Source organism: Mandrillus leucophaeus, unplaced genomic scaffold (genome assembly GCF_000951045.1).
Source record: "Mandrillus leucophaeus isolate KB7577 unplaced genomic scaffold, Mleu.le_1.0 Scaffold197, whole genome shotgun sequence".
NCBI lineage: Eukaryota > Metazoa > Chordata > Mammalia > Primates > Cercopithecidae > Mandrillus > Mandrillus leucophaeus.
This window is the reverse complement of record NW_012101998.1, coordinates 693,697-716,851: the sequence shown is the minus strand read 5'-3', so window position 1 is coordinate 716,851 and position 23,155 is coordinate 693,697. Positions and strand designations below refer to the sequence as shown.

At 47.1% G+C, this 23,155-nt stretch overlaps 1 long non-coding RNA gene across 1 annotated transcript in view; it reads right to left on the bottom strand.

Annotated features, from left to right (window-relative positions):
* LOC105538668 overlaps positions 1-21,737 on the bottom strand; it is a 36,729-nt gene extending 14,992 nt beyond the window's left edge. The window contains exons 1-4 of the long non-coding RNA XR_001005947.1: positions 20,746-21,737; positions 19,237-19,285; positions 13,778-13,960; positions 6,718-6,940 (exon numbers count right to left, since the gene is read on the bottom strand). This is a non-coding gene — a long non-coding RNA (uncharacterized LOC105538668). The remainder of the gene's footprint in view (positions 1-6,717; positions 6,941-13,777; positions 13,961-19,236; positions 19,286-20,745) is intronic.
* Between the last annotated feature and the right edge of the window lie 1,418 nt (positions 21,738-23,155).

Sequence of the window (23,155 nt, the reverse complement as noted above, 5' to 3'; positions counted from 1 at the left end):
ACCAAATTGTTTTGAGCATCATATCCTGATAACATTAATAATTATAAAAACCAATCTTTTTATTCAAAGATGTATGTTGAACACTCATATTATTATTTTCACAGTTACTTCAGAATTTGTTCTATTTCTAAAATAGCCAGGAGGATATTGAAATGACCTACACTAAGTGTGTGCATTAATCTAGGAACAATTGATATTTTCACAACAGTCATTTTCTTATTCAGGGATATGATATTGTTCAAATGTGTATGTTATTTTTTGTGTACATTTTATATGCCAATAAAGTTTTGTAATTTTCTTGGTTGCAATCACACTGGTTTTCCTTAAAAATACTCCAAGGTGTTTTATGATATTTGTTGTTATTCTTTATATGTTTTTTCTCATTAAATCTGCTTATTGCTGGAGAGGTATGTAATTTAACAACCATCTTACGGATGACAAAACTGGGGCTCAGGGAGGTTCATAAATTGTTCAAGATTTATGAAGCAATTAAGCTGGGGAGCAGCAGCATGAAGCAAATGAGGACAAACCCCGACACCCACACGAGTGTTTCCTTATTCTGCTCTGTGTCTGGGCTCTTGGCAGCCTGTGGTGTTGTGAGTGGGCCTGTTCCCTTCTCCCCTCCATGCTGACTTCCCTCCCGTGTCTCCGTGGAGACTGGCTTTCCTTCCCACTGTGCTGCACTTTCATCTCCAGCCCTTTCTAAAGTGCCCTCCTTTTCTGAGAATGCCCGCAACTCTGTCTCCCACAGGAAATGTTCATCATGCTCACCATCCTTGCCTTTCGTGTTTTCCTTGTGACCATTGGGGAAGAGACCTCAGTGAGCAGAATGCACAGCCATGGGGCGGAGGTCTGAGCGTGGGGATCAGCTCAGAATAGGAGACCAGATCACAGATACCCGCGTCACCAGGCTGCAACCTGTGCAGCTGGACACGCTCGCCATCTGCTAGGGGTGCCTGGGGCTCTGCGGGTGTTCAGTTGGCTGTGGGGCAGGAGTGAGACTGGATACTCTGCTTCAGGTGATCCATCCAACTCACATTTGGTTTATGCCCATGGAGCCTCCCGGACTGGCCACCCTCCCCTGGTTGTGATCAGTGTTCTAAAGCCAGTACCAGTGGTGGACAAATCCCACTTAGTGGTGATCTCACTCAGCCATGGCTTTTCACTCAGTTGCTCCTACGAGAAAGATGGACACAGCATGGTTATCCCACATCCATGGAACTTCCAGTTTTGGGAGACGACTTCTCTGGGTCCCTTTGTCACCACTCACAATTCTCTGTGCAATATCTTACCGCAATTCAGATGAATTAACTGAAGCATGGCAAAATGACAAGACTGGCCAAAGCTCACGGGGAAGCCGAGAAAGGGAAAGCTGGCCTCGAAAGCCGCAGACTGATGTCTGCCGGGGCTGCAGGTCAGCTGCCCTAGGTCTGCAGGCATTCAAAATGGAGCAGAGGCTCGGCCCCTGCCCTCCTGAGATGTGCCAGAGGCAGGCACCTGGGAGTGTAACTTGAAGGAGGAGCTAGAGGCACTGTGGGTCTGGTTCAGCTTCCCAGAGGGCCTCATAAGAAAGGTGTGGTTCAGAGGGAAGCCTGGTGAGGGCTTTGCGTAGAGAAGGGCAAGGAGGGCACTGTTCTTTCTTAGGAAGAGTCAGAGAGCCACTGAACCAGCACATGCTCTGTCCCCAAAAGCGGTGGTACTCTCACCTCACTCTTCCACCACCTGCCTCTGTAACCCAGCTGAAGCCACTTTCCCCTCACAGAAGTCCTGTCACTGACTTCCCAGAAATGAGGATAGGCACGTTCACCACTTCAGAAGAAAGGACTCTATAAGCACAAATGATGGGAGACTCTCAGCCCCAAGAAAGATGTTTTTCAAAAGACCAAAGAGGGTAAATAACAAAAGCACGGATGGTGTGAGGTCCAGGCGCTATTTATAGGGTGGTTCAGGACAGACGGAAGATGGAAGAGGTGATGCTGGCTGCCGGTCCTGCTCCGTTTTGGTCCTCACCCCCGGAAAGCACTGAATCCTTGATTGTTTGGTTAAAAACATCCCAGAGTGGATTTTGTTGTTAGCTGCTCTTGATCTTTTAAAATTTCCTGCATGTGCTATTGACTGCACCCCTGGCCTTGATAGAAATCCAGACAAAATTGTCAGCCTATGAGCTGTGGCTTTGTCATCAGCAGGCTCAGCCGTTCTGGCGACAGGGGCAGGAGGCTGCGGGGCAGGAAGTCGGGCTGTGAGCCAAGCCTGAAGTGACTGGAGAACAGCCTCAGACCCACCCTGGCCTCTCGTCTCTCCGTTCCTGCTCCTGCACTGGGCAATGGATGATATTCCTATGTAGGAAACCAGAGGAGAAATTCTGCCGCAAGCACAAAACAGCCTTACACAGTGAGTTATCAGAAATGCCACTAAATGTTGCAGGTGTGCATTTGCAACTTTAAGGAACACGCGGCCCCGGGCTTCACTGGGCCCCTTCACCACCCAGCCCTATACCTGAAAGGTGGGGCCTACCAAAATGCAGATGGGTGAAACCACCACAGCCGGATTTCTCCATGTGTCCTAACTTCTGCATAGTCCAAGCTGAGTTAGCCTCACTCTAAGGAATGTCATGATGCGAGGTTCTCCTGGAAGGACGGGGGTTATCTTAAGACCCTCTGGATCTAAGTGGGGCCTAGCACATGACTGGCACTCACCGACTGGTGAAGGAGAAAGAGAAATGGTGAAGAAGAGGAAGGGAATGGAGGAAGGGGAGAAAGGGAGAGGCAGGAAGGCGAAACCAGAAAACAGGCAGACACGAAGCAGAAGACCTTCACCCACCCAAACACAAATCTCCAAGCCAGAGCACTTCAGCAGCCGGCAGGGCTGGAACCAAAGGGGTGATAGCAGGAGGTGGCCTGAAGCATAGGAGTCAAAAAGAGAGGACGGTGAAGTCACCGAGGACATCTCATGCTCCCTCCATCGAGGCCTCAGTCACAGAGGCTTTCTTGCTGCTGAGTTCCTAAAATGGAAGAACCACAGCGTGGCAATGACTCGGAAATGTTTGCTCACGGCATTTAACAAGAGTGGCTCACGCCTGTAATCCCAGCACTTTGGGAGGCCAAGGCGGGCAGATCACAAGGTTAGGAGATCGAGAACATCCTGGCCAACATGGTAAAACCCCGTCTCTACTAAAAATACAAACATTAGCCAGGAGCCAGGCGTGGTGACCTGTGCCTGTAATCCCAGCTGCTTGGGAGGCTGAGGCAGGAGAATCGCTTGAACCTGGGAGGCGCAGGTTGCAGTGAGACGAGATCACGCCACTGCACTCCAGCCTGGCAACAGAGCAAGACTTCATCTCAAAAAAAAAAAAAAACCAGACGCATTTTTGCCATTCATTTCTTAGCATGCAGACTTCATCAAAAGCAGCATTTAACTCTTCCTCTGCCTCTTTATCTCCCCAAGGGATGCATTATGATCTACAGCTCTACCCTTAGTCCTGAAGGAAGTTAGGTAAACTCTGGAGTGGGAAGACTGGTGTTTCTGTCTCCTCAGCTACGTAAACACGCCTTCAACTGTTACATGCTGCAACTATAAAATACAGTTTTATAACAGCCCGTTTCACATTTCGCAGCCCGGCTTCCATTTCAGTTTGTGGGAGGGTTGCGGAGGGAGGTGGGCGGGGAACTGGGGAGAATACACACGGGGAGTTCATCAAGGTGTAGTTTAACGGTAACTGTTGAAATAAAAGATGAGAGGAATACCAATTTCCGTGAAAGGCAGACGTAAACACAGCCCTGTCAAAGCTCCAGACAGATATTGGCATTGAATATGTGCAAGGTGGGCTCCCATGACAGGCCACCCCCTAGCATTCCTCATGACCAGTTGTACAGTTATTCACAAGACAAGACGAGTGTGAGGTGCCTCCTCTGAGCAGGACACGATGGAATTTGCCCCGTCTTGTGTGCACCAGAGTCTCTGAAACTCACCCTTGAGTTAGAAGAAAGGTAATCGAATCAGAACACCCCTGAACAGCACTATTTTTTAAAAAACTCTTTTATTTTAGCAGAATCTCCCAGTGGCCATTCCGACTAAGAAAAAAACTGAAGAGACTAATCTTCATTTCCATGGCTAGAAATACAATTTGAGAGCACATTTTACCTAAGGGTATTAAATTATTTGACTACTCTGAAAACCTTTCCCAAACCTTAAGGATTTTAAAAGGAGGGAGTGCCATTGCCTCTGCTTCACAGAGGGAGAAACTGAATGAGAGGAACAGGAGTTTAGACAAGTTCACCCAGCATTCATTTGAAGGAGTCAAGGTTAAACCTCAGCATTCCCAAGAACGCAAATTTGACAGTACTAGAACCTCAGGAATTCTGATTTCTAAAGATCTACTTTATTGAAAGGTAAAAAATATAAAGAAAAATCCCCCAGGCCGGGCACAGTGGCTCAAGCCTGTAATCTCAGCACTTTGGGAGGCCGAGACGGGCGGATCACGAGGTCAGGAGATCGAGACTATCCTGGTTAACACGGTGAAACCCCGTCTCTACTAAAAAATACAAAAAAACTAGCCGGGCGAGGTGGCGGGCGCCTGTAGTCCCAGCTACTCGGGAGGCTGAGGCAGGAGAATGGCGTAAACCCGGGAGGCAGAGCTTGCAGTGAGCTGAGATCCGGCCACTGCACTCCAGCCTGGGTGACAAGAGTGAAACTCTATCTCAAAAAAAAAAAAAAAAACCCAAAAAAAAAAAGAAAAATCTCCCAATATAGAAAATTGGCATCCCAACAGTTAAATATATGTTCTGCATGTGTACAAAGTCAGAAGTTTAGAAAAAAGGCACGTCAGAAACTGTGAACTCCCTTGCCAGTGTAGCTCTCATGAGTAGCATAAATAAAGTGCCTGAGAATCCATTTTAAAGAATTATTTAATCTCTTATAAGTCTGGAGTTCAGTATTCTGAATTCAGTGAAAACTCGTCTATATTCTTGTTGAGAATACATTCATTTACACTAATGTCAAACTTCTAAGGCCCCAGCGTCTATATAGTTTTGGAAAATTCTTTCATGCTAGAACCAGAGAAGTCTCAGGCTTCCTTTACAGCCATGATTCCTGGTCACCCTGACACTGAAAGTGTCAAGTTTTGAACGTGAACAGAGTTGGTCATTTTATCAGTATTTCAGGACTCAGCAGTTTTTTTCTTTTTTCTTTTCTTTCTTTTTTTTTTTTTTTTTTTTTTTTTTTTGAGAAGGAGTTTCGCTCTTCTTGCCCAGGCTGGAGTACAATGGTACGATCTCAGCTCACTGCAACTTCCACCTCCCCGGTTCAGTCAATTCTTCTGCCTCAGCCTCCCAAGTAGCTGGGATTACAGGTGCTCGCCACCACGCCCAGCTAATGTTTGTATTTTTAGTACAGACAGGGTTTCACCATGTTGGCCAGGCTGGTCTCGAACTCCTGATCTCAGGTGATCCACCCGCCTTGGCATCCCAAAGTGCTGGGATTACAAGCACGAGCCACCGTGCCCGGCCCTGGGACTTAACTATTTCTCACCATAAATCCAAAATCTGAAAATTCTCGTTTCAAAGAACTAGATTTGTTTGTGTTCATGCCAGCAATTTTCTAAGCTGAAGATGCTTCCTTGCTGTGCACTGAGATGACATGTAGGTCAACTTGACTGTTTTAATCAACTACAAGCTCATGTAATTTTCTGTGTCACAACAGCTTTCCAATATAATACTCTTATCTCTGAAAACACTGTATTGTAAAAACAAAACAAAACAAAAATTGGTCATTGATTTTTAAAACACAAAGAAACTCTCCTGTTATTTTTTGTAATTTAGTAAAAGTGAGCACTTGGGAAGAGCTCCCTGCAACACGCGATGGCCCTGGTGAGGACTGCGATTCACATTCTGGGCTGTCAGCTCTGATCTCACAGTGCCCACAGCACTTGGCCACCACCGCTTCCTCGAAAGAAGCATTTAACTCTTCCTCTTCCTCGTGAATGCATCAGTGGCTAACCGGAGAGTGCGCTCTGGGGCCCTCCATGGAGTCTCTGTGAGGAAATCTGATTCTCTCCACGTCGCAGAGGGATTTGTGGAGGTCCAGGATCAGGTGGGCTGCCCCATGTCACACGGCTTGCAAGTGGAATCCTGTCTGAGAGGCACCAGATCCCACCCTCTTTCCACTGGATTGCTTTTCTATGCAATGGAAGAAATTGAAGTACACCTTCCATCAGGTGTCCGCCATTGGCTCCAGTTTGATTTCTGAGTCTAATCTACATTACATATAAACCCATCTACCTAATCCATATTATAGGTAGAAATACATCCTTCACCGGCCTCATCTCCTCCATCCCCAATGCCTCCCAGGTTGAATCACAATGAGCCTGGCTCTGCAATTGGCTCTTAGCTGTGGTCTCTGCAATTCCACCCTTGCCCTCTGCCCCTATAAGCATTCACCACCCAGCACCCAGCATGATTTCATAAACACATAAATAAATCCACCACTCTCTGCTCAGTGCTTTCTGGTGGCTTCCCAGGCCCTCAGAAAGAAACCCAGATTTCATAGTGTGCCCTTTGTACCCTCTACTGAAGCACACACATGACCCCAGCCACTCATGCATGAATCTGATACAAAGGGCCATCTCATTCACCACGCTCCACATTCTTTGCAGTCCCAAATGCTCCAACCTCATTCGCACCTGGGGACCAGTCTGTCCCTGCCTGGTATCTTCTGGCTTACTTTCATGCCATCCGGTTCTCAACTAAAATGTTCTCATGGAAGCAGAATGGTCTGGAAGCCAAGTCCTGTGATTTTGCATCACCTTCTCTTGCCTTCTCTTCTTCACTGCACTGTAGCTCTCTGACATTGGCACTCTTTCCCTCCATTCACTGTTTCCCACCATGCACCGTCAATTAGAATGTTGGCTCTCTGCAAACAAGGCTGTGTCTGCTCCAGGACTGAACTGTAGTTGGAAAAAACAGATGTAAAACTCATCTGCTGAATTTCCTGATGCTCCATAGGACTGTCCTCCCAGCACTGAACCAGCCTCCTCCCCTCTGGGTGGTCTCTTCTCCAGGTCAAATGTGCCTTGTGTGTGAGCTGTCCCCCATGCCACATCTAAACTCTACCCCATGTGAGGGCCCCCTGAACTCTGCAGACTCCAGATCTGAGCTCAGCCCTGCAAATGCCACATAACTGGACGATGTGACTCCAGGGAGAGCCTTGAACACATGGAAAGGAGCCCAAGGTTAGCAAGAGGAGCCCGGTTCTGCAGGAAGCCTCGGTGCAGTTCAACTAAGATGGCTATAGTCCTTTCACTGCCCCTCACCCTTCACTCTACCATTGCTGGGGCCGGGGCTCCTGGATGGTGGGAGCTCTCTCTGCCCCAGCTGCTCCAGCCAGATCCTCCTCTCCAGGCCTCATCCACACAACCTCCAAACCTCCATGAGTGGCCTTATTGGCGAAGATAAGACTCCAGGCTCAGAGGAAAGCACCTACTCTTAAGGCTGAGAGCCAAAAGCAAGGGCTTCTCTCCAGGAATGCGCCCCTCAGAGGGAAGGTTCTAGTGAGGAAGGGAGTGCCAAGCTCACCCTTGGAAGGTTTCTATAAACCTCTGGCAGGCCTCTTCTCACTTCTCAGGAGGTGAGCTAATTTCTTGGTTGAGTCAATGCAGTAGAAAGTCAAGATGGTTTGATGTCCATCTGACTCGGAGTCAATGTAATTTGTCAATTCAGAAAACTCAGTCTATGACAGGATTCGTGATCTGGTGAATTTGACTTTTCTGCCTCAACAGCCACGTGTGGCAAACGCCCCCTCACTCTTGGTTTCTGAATTCTCCTATCTAGGAACTGGAAAGGCCCTTAGGTCTCAGAATCTACCTTATACTGTAGAACCCATGGGCGAGTCCCCCTGAAAAAGGCAGGATGGCACTGGGAGCCCAGTCTCCTGGGTCTTGGCCACGGCTCTGCCTCTACCCACAGGAGGTTCTGCTCTGATCCTGCACATCTCTGCATCTGTGACCACAGCATAGTTATACCCTGTGACTTCTGAGGCTACTTTCAGCTCTGGGATTTCATACTCAGGATTTATAGTTGTAACTGGTTCCAGGCCTACCTCCTCAATGAGGGCTTTTTGATGGCCCTGTCTAAACATGTCCTTGTCTCTCCTCTGTGGCTACACACTGCTTGCTTCCTTCACACCCTCACCTGCCCTACCATGACTCACCCCCTCCATGTTTGCACTCTCCACCTCCTGCGTGGTTCTCCAGGCACCAAGATGCCAGGGAGCCAGTACTCTCCTTCAAGGCCACAGCCCCAGGACCCAGCACAGTGTGCCTGGCACCAAGGAGGTGCTGGACATTTGCTGAGTGAACTGATTATAGCCTCTACCTCTGAGGATGCATTTGTGGGAAAGGGCAGTTCACCCTTCACAAGGCTGGGGATGCTGTGTGTGAGCCTAAAATATCCAGATTGAGCTCAAATCAGCCTCAGTCCAGTTTGGTCTCAGGTCTAACCATTGACTTTTCTAACCTTATTAGCAATTACTCAAATTTAAAAAAAAAAAAAAAAAAGCATAGAGTTTCTTTAGAATCCTCTTTTAAAATCCTTCCCTTTTAATTTGGAATATAGTGGCTTGGGAGAGCTGGAAGTCGAAAAACAAAGCGATTCATTCTCTGGCCAAGAAATGTTCAGAAGCAACAATGGTCAGGTTTATACCACCATGGCAAAAAGAGAATGCTTAAATTAAACCATTACTGATTTAAATTCACGAACTAAGATAATTGATATTGAATATTGAAATTAAAGACTGCATTTGTGTTCTTAAGTCTGCCTGGTGGAGAACATTTGAGTAATATTTGTCTTTAAAGAGTACGTGGGTGATGAACCCTCAAAATAGCCTTCCTTCTATATCAAATATGACTTTAACAAAACAAGTTGGACTACATTCAAATCTGCTTACATAAATGGAGTTTGTAATTTTTCTTAATGATTTGAGATTCTATAGTAATATCACGGCCACCTGTGGATTTGAAGAGATACAAGCTTTACAAAAATCTAACATAAATTAAACTTCATTCTATATTTATTCAATACATATTCTTGTTTCAGAAGAAAATATTTACTGGATGATACCTTTGTGAGAACCATTCTCAGTAGCAGATTGTTATAATGACATGGTTTCTTGCTTTAACGAAAAATAAATGGTATCATTTAAAAAAGAAAAAAAAAAAAAGCTCTTCCCATTGGTGGCCTGGGAAGGGAGCACATGGTGACGCTCAGCAGCTATCTCAGCTGCAGCCCTCCTGGCAGGGTGGGGTGGAAGGCAGGCAGTTCTCTGCTCTGAGGCTGCAAAAGTGGAGGCAGCAGAGCCCAGGGAAGTCAGGTGCCCTGGCCGCTGCCCCTGTACTCCAGCCACTGTCCTGGGGGCAGTGAATGCTGAGACAGGGTCCAGGTGGAAAGCTGGAATCGCTTGGATTTCCCCAGAGCATCCCTTGTCACCATGTCATATTCTGCCAGGCAGCCTACAGCATCCAACAGCATCTCAGAAATGGGGACTGTCTGGGGCAAGCGCACGTTTTTTGTGTGTATTTGGTGTGTTTGGTTTATTTTAATTATTTTAAGCTCAAAGTCGAACTCTACTGTCCCATCCTCCTGAGCTGTCATTTAAGGAAATCGCAATGTCCCCACAGGACCTGTGTGTGAAAAGATAAGGCCATGTGAGAAGAACTTTGCCCATAGGCACCCCTCTGCGGACTCAGCCAATGTAGGACTCCGTGTTCACCCTGCCCTGTGGCACAGCCCTCCCTGGCACTAGGTGACCTTGGGATGTTGTCCTCCTGCTCTCCAGTCAGCCTTGCACTCTCCTCTCAACTCTGAGGCCAGTAAAGGAAGGGAGTCCACTTGAGTGGAAATGCCGAGGGCGTGGCCCCAGGGGCAGATCAGAGCAGGCCAGCCGCGTGTGCAGAGCTCCGAGTCTCCAGTGGGGCCGGGCAGTTGGCAGCTCTAGGCGGCCCCCGCGGAGCGCCCATCCTCTGTGGTTTAGAAGCACGTTTGCCTCACATGGCAAGCACTGCTGCCTTTGTTCTCCTACAACTCCTCAGGGGCTGAGCCCTTGGGAATGAACATGCACAATAACAGGTTGCAGAGGCCTGAGGATTGTTTCTGACAACAGCAGCTCTCTGTGACCGTGGCTCCCAACCGCATCTTCCCCAGGTCCTTTAGGCACAGACCTGGGGAGGCGGTCACCCCTCAAGTAAGAGGGCGACAAAAACTAAATGAATCAAGCCACCCCACCCAGCACCCTCCCCCTGAGGCAGGTGCATGTTCTCAGCCCTTTGACAAGGCTCCCTAGAAGTTAGTCCCTTTATGCAAATCGGCCTCCCCCTCTGGCGTGCGTGTGTGTGTGTGTGTGTGTGTGTGTGTGTGTGTACACAATGGCATTGACCTGAAAGTAAAATCCAATAGGTAAGAAACATCCTATTCCAACCATGACAGACCCTTCCCCCAATGCACGTGGGTGGAGCTTGGTCACCATCCCCAAGATTTCTGGTTCTCAGTCTCAAAATGTGGGCTTAGCAATGTATGGAGTAGCCTTTCCAAGTATCCCCTGTAAGCAAAGACAGTCTAAAACCAACATAAAAATGAGTGTGCATGTGGGTTGAGAGTTTTCAAGATCCAGGACGGCGCATTAAAAAGACCTAGAGAGCTTCAGCAGTACTGAGGCCTGGCCCCACCACAGACCAGTGAAAGCAGAATATCTGGGGAGGCGTCAGGCGTCTTTATTATTTGAACTCCTCAGCTGATTTTAACAGGTAGCCGGGGTGGAAAATTCTGGGTCAGGCCTTACAGAGACTGGAGTCCATGGCTCCTCCAGCTAGCCTGATAGCAATTCTATCCACACAGGGAACCATCCTGTCCCCACACACTCCGTGTCATCCAGCCAGTGGTTCTCAGGCTTTGATGTGTGTCCAAGTCACTTGGGAGGATCATAAGGACCACAGAGCCCCAGGTTCCTTGGAGTGGGTGGGACTCAGGCCTGGGGATTTCTCAGAGCTCCCGTGTGAGTCTGATGCCCATCGGAGTGTGATCACCAAGGGCCTTGTCCTTACAGAGAGTAGAAGGTGGTTGAGCAAGCACAGCAATTGATGGCAGTGCTCCTTGCCTGTTTCACAGTAATACCAGCCAGGAGCCAGCTGAGCCTCCTGCAGAGGTGAGCCAAAGAGAGCCCCCCACTCCTTCACCTCCTCCTCCCACACACACCAGAGATCCGTTCTGGAGCTGTGCCTGTGCAAAACCCAGTTTCCTCAGCCACTGCGGGCTGGGGTGGGCTTCTGTGCTCTCCACCTGTCATCCCAGAAGCGCAGTCCCGGGCTCCACCTGACTCAGGGAAAGGTCTGTTTCCTGTGCTCTGAAATGCTGGGTCTCCAGACACTCCATCCATGAAACCAACAAAATAGTGTGAGTCTGTGTTCTCAAATGGGAAGGCCCCAACACACGCTGCCTCCTGGCCCCTTGAATTGGTGCTCCCCACCAGGCCCACCACGTAGGCTCTGTGGTCCATGAGGAAACAGGCTCACGATGGGGCCTCCTCCCAGGAGACCAAGCTCCCAGGAAACTTCCCGTCAGACCCAGGGCTCTGAGCTGGGTAATGTCCAAGGAGAGGCACAAGAATGACTGGTCAGGGACTGGAGTCTCTGCCTGGCCTACCTAAGGGTATCCTCAGCTGCAGGTCCCCTTACTCAATAAACAGAACAGAGAGGGGATGCCTCTGAGCATCCACCCCCGAAGTCTATCTGTCTCAGTCTGGCCACAGCCCCTCCAGCACCTGAAATGTTAACTCTGCTTCCTTCTAGAAAGCCTGAGGCCATGGAGGAGGCTGGGCGGGGGCAGGTGTGGATAGGTGGACTCTGGCCAGACAGGGCCCTAAGGTGCCACCTTGCCTGGGTGCCCAGCCCTGATTCTGGGACAAGGACCACGCTCCACACTAAGCACACTTGCCAGCCTGCCCTGTCTGCTCTGAGCCATCTCCTCAACCCACTGCCTCTTCCCTCTGCCGACACCCACCTCTGACGCCTCCCCCACAGCTCCATGTCAGCTATATGCTGTCTCTATCTTCTCATTAGGACTTTAGGCACACTCCAGACAACATCTCTTTTAATTTTTATTACTAAAAAGTTCCTCTCCAGCAACACCAAACCACCAAGGGGTGGCTGGCAGGGTAGCACTCTCCAGGTCAGGCCAGCAGGGGTGCCTGGGAGGGGGCTTATGGCAGAGGGGCAGGGGTGGGCCACTCCCTGGATGCATTTAGGACTATTGTGCAGATAGGTGATGGGGAAGCACCCACAAGGATAGAGTTTGAAATAAAAAGCAAGCTAAAGCCAGGACTTTGGGGAATGGAGCTCAGATCCCCAAAACTTAGCATGTAGAACAATGTTTTTGAATCTTCCTGGGCATAAGACTCACTAGAAAGAGATTAAAATGCAGATTTCAAGGCAGCTGAGGAAGCTGCTCCCACAGCAAGCCCTGCTAGGCCTGTGGTGTGTTTCCAGGAAAGATTATGGGAGACTCGATGAAGAGAAAAGCAGAATCCAGGGATGGGTGAGGTCGGACAGCCAAGGCCAGAGCACAGGGTGTAAACCAGAGAGGTCCTGAGGTCCCAGCTGATGAGAAGTACACAAGAGGTAGGAGGGCTGTGAGTGGAACATGGATCCTAAAGTCACAGATCTCTGGGCATGACTTCCTGCGATTCTCAAAGCCTCCAGCTTTCAGGTCAACCCTTGAAATGTGAGCAGGTCATACAGAACCTCGGGGCCTGTGAAATCTTCCTCCTTAGAAATAGACTCTTAATTTATAGAGTTGAGAGTCCACCCAAGAGGAAAGAGCTGGATTTATTGCTGGCAAAATATGAAGGTTGTAACACGATACCTCTTCAAGTCTCCTTGTAGATTTTCACGGGCCAGGCAGTAATTGCCTCCAGAGGTGAGGCCCTGATGGGTTAGGGGAGGAACCCTACCCACCCGCCCACCAGCTAGGAGGAGGGGGTCTGGGGCCAGGTACAGCTGTGGTAAGGATGCAGGACAGAATGCACTGAGAAAAATAAGTCATGGTAGGGTCCATCAGGCCTAGGAACTAGCAAATAAGGAAGCCACAGAAACAGAGGGAAGGTGGCAAACAGGGCAGAAGGGAGCCGAGAACTTGCTCGTTACAAAGGCAGGAACCCTACTCTGTTCCCAAAGGCCTGAAATCTCTCCAGAGGGTAGCCGTGTCCACACAAGGCTTCCTCTGGGTGAATCAGGCAGAATGAGGGCCCGGGATGAGTCACTCTTGCTCCAGCCTGGCGTCTTCCCTTTGGGGCCTTTCTGCAGACAGAAAACTGTAGCCAAATTAGGACACTCTAAGGATCTGAAGGCACCAAGACCTGCTGGCCTGTGACCAGAAGCATCCAGATTTTCCGCCTGATTTGGGGTGATCCTTAAGTCATCTGACTCTCATTTTCCTCATGGTGAAGGGTGTTTATTAAAACCCAGTGACTTGTGAAGACCACCGAATGGTACCTATGTGATGTCAAAGCTGTGCTGGAAGAAGGGAAGTGTATTCTCCCAACTAATGGTTCAGGAGAAAGAGGCATGACTCCCACACGCACTGGGAAAACTTTCATCCACCAAATAATCACACAAGTCATGCAAATGAACACTGTGGAAGGTGCCTCAAAGGAGAGAACATGCACCTGCCCCTGCCCCCTGCCCCTGCCCCTGTCCCTGGCCCTGGGGACGCTGGCAAAGATTCTGTGAGGAGCTCACCTTTGGACTGAGGTCTGGAGGATAAGCACATGCCAACAGGTCAAAGAGGGGGCAGACAGTATTGGGGGCAAACAGAGCACCATGCAGATGCCTAGAGCAGGGGTTCATGGTGAGCTCAACCTCATGAGAGGTTGCAGCCAGAATGGGGAGGACTGTGGACCAGGTAAAGATCTAGTCATTGATCTGGGAAAAAAAAAAAAAAAAGGCACGTGAAGCGTGTAGAGCCATTGAAGGATTTTAGGCAGGACAGCGGCATAGTGAAGCTTTGAAAAAGGCCACGCTGGCCAGAAGCAGTGCAGGGAGAGGCCTGCAAGTTGCAGGACCAGCACAGAGAGGCATCCTGGCCATTTCCACCAGGCAGTCTCAAGAGGGCTGCTGCAGCTCCAACTGAGACGCTGGCTGTGGATAAAGGCGGATGTGTCTGAGACCACCTGACAGACAGAATCAGCGGGGACAGACTGCATTTGGGGTAGATGAGGGTTTGCTGTCTCCACGGCAATATCCTAACAGGAGGACCACAGGAACAAGGTGTGACTTGGAGCTCCAGATTCAGGTTCTGTTTTTATTATGTCAAGATCCAGGTGCCATCTACATGGGAGCTTCAGGAAGGCAGTTGGCTGTGTGTTTCTGGAGCTGAGGAGAAAGCTCTAGAAGGAGATTTCAGTGTCTGCGTCAGCTGCACACGGGAGTTCACGAAGCCAAGCTCCTGAATGAGGCGGCCAGAGGAGAGCTCCGCATGAGAGAAAGAGTGACAGCCAGAACTGAGTCACAGTTGCACCCCATGGACAGTAGCCGTGTGCAGTGCACAGAACAGGAGAGAATGGGGTCTGGAGGCCAAGACGGTGTGTCAGAAGGAGGGAATCGTTAGCAATGACAAAAGCTGCTGAGACCCTGGAAAAGAGAGACAACAAGAGAACTCCAAGGGTTGTACGGAGACATCATCCTGAAAATGCTGAAAAGTCAGTAGGCGACAGACTGTAGGGACATTGGGTTGCATGTGAAAACAATTGGGGTGAGTGAGGAAGTGTTAACGCTTTTGAATATGTGAGAAGTAGGATTGGAGCTGTGCTTGGGAAGATCATGGTGGCTTGAAAGGAGAAAAAGCTAGGAATTTCATTCTCCACGTTAATACTGCCATCTTGTAAGAAATAAGGCGGTGTAGGACAAGGTTGGAGCAGTCCAAGAATGGATGGGAATGATCAAATCACAGCCACTAAGCTCACGGGAACTGAATTAGGGGGTGACTCCACAGATACGGAAAGGAGAGCAGCTGGACTTCGTGTTGAATGGGCCACTACAGGGTGAAGGCACAGACAACTAAGAGACTGGCAGGAAGGAGAGCAGAATCCATGCCCCTGTCAGAGCTGGATGGCCAGGGATTCTCTGCTGAGCCGTTGTCAGGGGCAGCTGTTTCAGGTTCCAGTAGAATGTCACAATGTGGAGACACCTACCAGTCACTGTTACCTGAAGACCTGTGCTCAGGGCACAGGGCAAGTGAGTGTGGGGCCGGCAGGGACTGCAGAGTTCACTCAGGGACATGTGTGGAATGCACAGAGGGGCTGTGGGAACACAGAGCCCCAGAGGAAAGGACAGTAGACAGCAGGAGTGAGCGGGAGACGCGGAGAAAAGGATGGATGAGGAATGGAGCCCTGTGGAGAAGGGCAAAGAGACTGCTTCCACCGTGGCTTTGTGGGGAGATGCCGGGCAAGGCTTCTGCAGTCCCCTGGGTTTGGAGGGCACAGTTTCCACTCGTGTGTAGGAGGAGGAGCCAAATGGAAAGGGATGGAGACAGAGGAGGAGGGCAGAGGGGCAGCAGCTCAGGACCACACCACCTGAGGATGGAGAGAGGGCTGGGAACACGAACAGCCCCAGGGCTCAGCACAGGCCGTCAAGGGAATTCTTCAGTTGTCTGCTTTGGCCACTACTATTTGTGTGTGTGAATATGTGTGTGTGTGTATTTTCTGAGCTTTATTGAAGTATAACTAAAAAATAAAAATTGAGTATTTAAGGTGTACAAGGTCATGTTTTGATATAAACAGGCATTGTGAGATTATCAAGAACAAGCTAATCACCATATCCATCACCACATTTTTTGTAAGAATACTTGAAATCTACTCTATTAGCAAATTTCAAGGATATAGTGCAGCATTATTAACTATAGTCACCATGCCATGCATTAGGTCTTCATAATTTATCTAATAAGCAAAAGTTTCCTATCATGTTTTTCGATAAGAAAGATGGGTATGGAGAAGTCAAAATGGCCAATGAATGTGGAAAAAAGAACAAGATTAATGGCAGTGATTACCCGACATGCTAATTAAGACACTGAAACATTGTCCATCTGTCCAAGTAGCAAATGCAGCCAGTTTCTGCAGACACATCATTTGGGTTAAAGACAGGACTGCGTATCATAGAATGGCATTTTTCCCTGGCTCTGTGGCTGCTGCCATGGTGGCTCTCCCAGCCCCTGCTGTGGGCATGCCTGGACGCGACCCCCAGCCTCCTCGCTTCCCTGTGGTGTGAGTCGCTTCCTCTAGAGCTGCAATTACATTTGAGCCAGAGTCAGACACAGAGGCTTCTGAGCCCTGAAGATGCTGCAGGATCTGCGGGGCTGCAGGAAGCTGCCTCAGGACCTGCTTGTGCAGGCGGGAAGGCAAGCTCAATGGCAACTCCATGATGTCTTAGAGATTTCCTCTAATGTCACAAAGGGAAGAAAGACGAAAAGTGCCATATTTGAGGTCCAGAAACAGAGCAAAGTGGGCACTGTAACTCAGGATGGGTCAAGGGACCTGGCCACTCACATATAGCTGAGAGGTGGCAGAGCCGAGACTTCATCCAGGCTGCCAAAACCCAAACACAGACCTTGCCTGCAGCACGCTCTGCCTCTCTAAGTCCACCCTGCCTAGGACTAGGAAGGCCGGGTGTCCTCCCACCCAAGGCAGGCAGTGGTGGGAGGAAGTCAGCGGAGAGACCAGGTGAGGGCCCCCAGCACAGCCACAGCACAGCCCATGTGAGCCTGTTGGACATCGACACATGCCACGCATCACCTTGTGCACAGTCAGCCCCCGAGCAAGGGCACAGCAGAGCACCTGGTCGCAGAGCAGTGTGGACAGGCAAGGGCACACTGGCCCTGCTGGGGAGAGTGGGCGACTGAGGAACATGCTGGGGCCAGGGTTGCCACCAGCTAGCCTGAGCCAGGGAAACTATTCAACTTTTTTTTTTTCCAACAAAAACAATGACAATTTTCTGTCCATTGTCATTTCCTAAGAACGCTTACGGGACAAAGTCTGAGCTGCAGTAAACAGCCTGGGAGCCAAAGTCCTCTGGCTCCAGCGAGCACGTTAGGCATGATTCATCTGGTGAACATTCTCTTTCTAAAGAGGGAAGGCCAGGTTAAACAAGGGTTTGCACAAAGCTCTCTTCCTGTGACAAACAAAAGCCTGGGCTGGGCCAGCCATCAGTCCAGGCTCAGGAGAGGTCCCTAACCAAGTTCGTATGTAGCTTCCATGAGACCCTCCCAGATGGGGCTTGGGGAAGATCTGATGATGATGGTGACGATGATGATATGGTGTCCTTCCAGAAATGCCTAAAATGTGCCAGTAGAGTCTTCCCTGGGAAGTAATATTGTCCTGGCAAAGCAATGGTATCAGGAGGCCTTTTAGTCTCAATCAGAATAGGAAGGAGAAGGTACCTTTGGGAATAAATGAAGCACCGTGGGCCCCAAAGAGAGCCAACATGCAAATCATGGCCTGAAGACGACCCAGGAGGGAATGGAGCTCAGGACCAATGAGGAGACACAGAGAGGAGGCAGCAGAGGGACCGGCAGCACCATGATCCAGGCATCCATAGTGGCAACGCCAAGCAGCAATGGCCCTCCTGTGCTCAGCGGTTACACGAAGGCCCAGATCAGTGCCAAGCAGGTGGTCTACTGGGTAGGCAGGGTATGAAGGAGACATTTCCTGCCTGATCTTGTCAGCCAGGCTCACATCTCAGACCAATCCCCATCCCACCTTAAATTGCAATCCACATCCTTCTCAGGAAACAAGAAACCCCTCAGTCTGCACAATGCTTTCTTTGCCATGATTTGTATCACCTATGTCTTGCTCTATGATTTGGGGATTATGTCCATTGTTTGTTGGCTATACTCTCACCCCTCAGTTGGAATATGCATCAGCTGCAGGAGGGCAGGGAATTTTTTGTTGCTCCCTGATCTCCCCCTAGCACCTCAAGCAGTGCCTGGCACACAGCAGGTGTCCACAGTACTTGTTGAATGCAGAAGTGAATGAACGGTAGGATAGAGTCACCCAGCTGACTTGGACCCGGACTGGCCCAGCTGGCGGTCTACACCGTGGTTTGCTGCATAAGCCACGCAGCTTTTCCTGCATCGACACAGATGCAGCCCCTCTGTCCAAACATGGTGCTCCCTCTGTCATTGATGGGAACCAGATGGAGTCTCGCCTGTAACATGACTGAGCACTGATTTCAGTAAAGTAAATGAATTACCAAAATGTAGTCATTATAATCTATCTTCATCTTAGTGACACACTTGGCCGGCTGCTATAAACCAGGGCTTGAAGAGTGAATGTGAATTTACAGACCTCTCAGCTCTGCCCACAGGACCCAAATCTGGCAGAATTGTCATCTCTATTGAACTATTACAACTGAATGATGAGCTCTTCTACCCCCAGATTTACCCGTAATATGTGGTAACCCAGTTATAGGAGCTGTCTGATAATTCATCCTAGTACATCAGATTTGGAAAGACCTTTAGGGTCATCTAAACAAATTCCATCTGCTTGAAACAAATGCCACTAAATCACAGCTACCACTCTTCCAAGACTGGGCCAAAGCCCAGCTCACACAACTCATCCCACTCAAACAACAGTCCCACACACAAAATGAAGTGTCCACTCCTAAAGCTGAGTCAGCCCTGAAAGGTCCGAGGGCTTGAGCGACCTAGCTCAGGCATGACAAGTGACTTTCAGAACTCTTACTCAAACTGAAGAGTGTCTGACTCCAACCCAGCACTCCCAACCATTATGCTCACCACAGACTCTGAATTCTGGAGAAAATTGTCAATAGAGATGTAGAGTATTGGTGACTCATTGGTCCTTGACACCTGCACTCACCAATCTTAACAACATTAAAAGCGAGAAGGCCAGACATTGTTGCTTCCTGACGTGATGAAGGTACAGCAGGAAGTGCACAGCATTCATACAAAGTGGCTCTGCAAAAAAATAAAAAATAAAAAAATACATGAGTTTAATCAAGCATTGAATATTAACCACCTGTAAGAGACGTGGAAGATAAATCTTCAAGAAGAGGGCATTTAGCTAAATCCAGAACATAATCCACTCTACAGAAAAATGACCCATGACCAAGTTTTTTCAACAAATAAATGCATTTAAAAAAACAGGGAGATGTATTACAGATTAAAAGAGACCTAAGAGACACCTCACCCAACCACAGTGCGTGGACCTTGTCTGCATCCTGAATCCAGCAAAGCACCTGCAAAAGGACAATGATTTTTATATTTAGCTGAGATTCATTTATGATGACTGCAGTATACTATTCCATTCTATATCTTTTTCTTTTTTTTATTTTTGTAGATTTAGGGGGTACAAGTACAGTTTTGTTACGTGGATAGATTTCATAGTCGTGAGGCCTGGGCTTTTGGTGTAATCATCACTTGATTAGTATACATTGTACCTGTTAAGTAATTTCTCATCCCCTCCTTGCCCTCCCAACCTCCCCCCTTTCTGAGTCTCCAATGTCTGTTATTCCACACTCTATGTCCATGTGAACACATTATTTAGCTCCCACTTATAAATGAGAACACACAGTATTTGACTTTCTGTTTCTGGGTTGTTTCACTTGAGATAATGGCCTCCAGTTCTGCACATGTTACTGCAAAAGACATGATTTCATTCTTTTTTATGGCTGAGTAGTATTCCAGGGTGTGTGTGTGTGTGTGTGTATTATACACATTATATATATAAAACATACATATTATATATATACACCAATACCAATATGGTGTGTGCGTGTGTGTGTGTGTGTGTGTGTGTATATACTTCTAGAATTTGCTTCAAAATACTCCAGGAAAAATAAAACATAGAGTAAAGGGGTAGATGAAGTAAGAATAGCTAAGTGCTGATCATTATTGAAGCTAGGATATGAACAAGTGAGGTTTCATTCATATTAAGTATACTTGTACATATGCTTAATATTTTCCATAACAAAGTTAAATTTAAAAAGAAGTAATGACACCCAGGAATAGAATCTTAAACACCAAAGCAACATTGTACTTTATATGGAAATGGTCACGCTCTCCCTTTGAAAAGCTTTCTCATCATGGGAGATAAAGTTACCAACTTAGAGAAACGGGAGAAACGGAAGGATCTCAGTGAGAGACTCCCCAGGAATATACCACAGAAAGCAAAAGCATAATGGCTAAGAGATAAAACTATGGAAAATTTAAGAAAAGATGTATGTTTTTAAATACTAGTGAAACATTTAAATATACATAATGAACTGGTAAAATATAAAGTACATGTCAAAAAATCTTAACATTATCATTACATTAAAAATTTCATAATCCTATAAGAAAAAATAGACTATTCCCTCCAAACGGGCAAAAGATATGAGCAGAAAGTTTGTGGGGGGGAAAGGAAAGGTATAAAGACAGTGAATATGCATAAGGGAAAAAACAAGCACAGGTTCACTTGTAATAAAATCAGCACATATTTAAAAAGAACATCAAGGTCTACACATTATTGACAAGATGAGCTCATTGGAGAACATCGCATAGTCCCGCTGTGGCTGAAGGGAAACTGTTCTTCCGCCACACTGCTGGTTCACGCTCGCTATTTATATGTAGCAAAAGCTCATTAATGCCCTTTGTTTCAGCAGTTCTTCTTACAACTATTTATTCATGAGAAGTAAAAATAAACAAAGGTTTGTCTTACCTACAACAGTAAGTACAGGCAGTTTCTTCTGGCGCTATGTAAAAATTCGTGCATGATTGAAGATGATGAACCCTTGGCTTGAAGTCAGAGGCCTGAATCCTGATGCTGGCCTACTTTTAGGACTTGGTTTCTTCTTATCCTATGGGCTAAAAGTTAGCACTTAAGTCTACAGCTACTGAAAAACTGGAATAGATCTAAAAGACAAAGTGTTTATTTTTGCTAATATATATAAGCTACCTATTAAAAACCTGCCTATTCAGTAGATACCATTTTGCGCATCAGACTAAAATAATAAAAATAATGATCTTCTTCAGTCTTGAGTCTTGAATCTCAGAATCTTCAACTGTATGGTGAACTCACTGGGATAGTTTTAGAAAACACATCCATTGGCCAATACTCTGAGTTCTAGTCCAACATGAAAAGCATATCCTTGTGTTATCCAAGTCATAAAAGTAGAGCCAGTTTCCCTAAGATGTATTCTTGGAATTTTCCAGAAGATTAATTCTTCTCAAGCCTTAGATTGCTACAGGATTGACCTCGTGGGCTAACATCCATAAGAGGACATTACCAGTTGAGAACCCACGGACTTACAGGTGAAACTGACTGCAGCTTGCTTCTATCTGAATTTCCTCTGAGGTGAACAAATCTGTGCCAGTAGGAGTTGCCCAAGTCTCCATTCTAGAGCAACAGGGCTGTTTTGAGTACAGTTATGAAGGAGGAAAAGCAGCTCCATGCCTCCATGGAAACCCAGCCTGAAGATCTCAAGATCCTGGTCCCTGAAGAAGCAGATCCATGGCACCAAACCCCACACTGTACAGCCCATCTAAAGGTCAACGGCACCTGTGCAAGAGATATTAAGGAGGAGCAACGATAAACAAAATCAGAGCATCTATGAGCTTACTCCAGTGGCGAATTTGAGGAAAAGCTTTGGGGTTATCCAGCTTAAAATTGAAGTCAAATGCTGCAGCGTTTCCAGAAACATGAGGCACTGGTTTGTCCCCAGAACAGGAAATACTGATGTTGACTTTCATGATGGAAACAATGACTTCTGCCCACTCTCCACCCTCCTTTCTTACACTTAGAAAATTTGGCATTAAAATGAAAGGCAAACCAAAAAAGAAATGGAAGATGACAACCAGAGAAAAGACCATGTCAGCAAAATCCCAGCTCCAAGTCCTGAGCCCTGATACTGAAGATACATTCACAGTTTGACACAGAGGGTGGTATTAGGATCTAGGAACAGGTCGGGGAAAATTTGAGTAAAGGAAGCACCTGACCAGGAGAGCCAGGCTGCACTTGGAATCACTGGGGAAGGAGAATCTTGGTTACATTTGCTTACCAGGATTACCCTCCTGTGGGTTACTCAATCCTAATAGGATGCTAAAGGGTTTTTTTTTAATTTTCAATTCAGAGGCCCATTTTTTAAAATATGCTCACTGTTGGTTAAGGCACACAGCTGATTTTATTAATATATATAAGGATCCATGTCTAAAGAACTCAAAGTTATTATTAAACTCATAACTACTAAATTAACAGGCACATATACAACATAAACATTCTCAAATACAGGACTGTGTCATGTTTAAAACCCTACTTGTTCACTGAGCACCATTTTATGCAAAACTATCTGAGAAAACAGCTGCCAATTAATATTGGAATAAGATAAAGTCAACCTATGCCAATGAATGGAGCAATATTGGAACCTATTTTCCAGAACTAACTTGATCATTCAACAAAAAATTCTGGCAGGAAAAAAGAATAATATATACATACACACACACACACATATACAGGTTCTTTTCAGAAAACGTCTCAGAAATGTGGTCCTCATCATGTGAACGCAGTGTTCATATGTGTGCTGCCTGATTTGACTCTCAGCTTTCTGTCATTGCATTGGTGTTTGGGGGGTTTTGTTCTCAGAGTACAGAAAAACTTTCAATAGTTAAATGTGTGCAAAATAAAATGCAAACAGCACAACTCAATTACTTTCCTTCAAACTGATGGCATGTTTCTCAGTGTCTGTCAGTTGTTTTAACAGAAACTTTTCTATCAAAATCATCTGCAAAGAATTGAAATTACCCTTTCAACATTTGTTTTCCAAAATCCCTGCTCTGTTTTCTCTTTGAAATTCAAAATTACTAATATACCATACTGCAAATATAAGTGCCTTTCTCCAGAAAGCTCTAGTGGCCAAGTAGAAATGTTTCCCTTCGGATCAAGGAAATGGTATTTTGTGATTAAATTACTTTGAGCAACACAGTTCTGGGTGTTTTATATCACAGAGCTGTGATTTTCTAGCAGATGGCTTCGACATTTTTATACTGAGGAAAGTTTTAGTTTTCCAACCTCAGTTAAAATCTTTAAAACGTTTGCTTTAGAAGGAATTACTACACAATGGGAAAAGAACCAT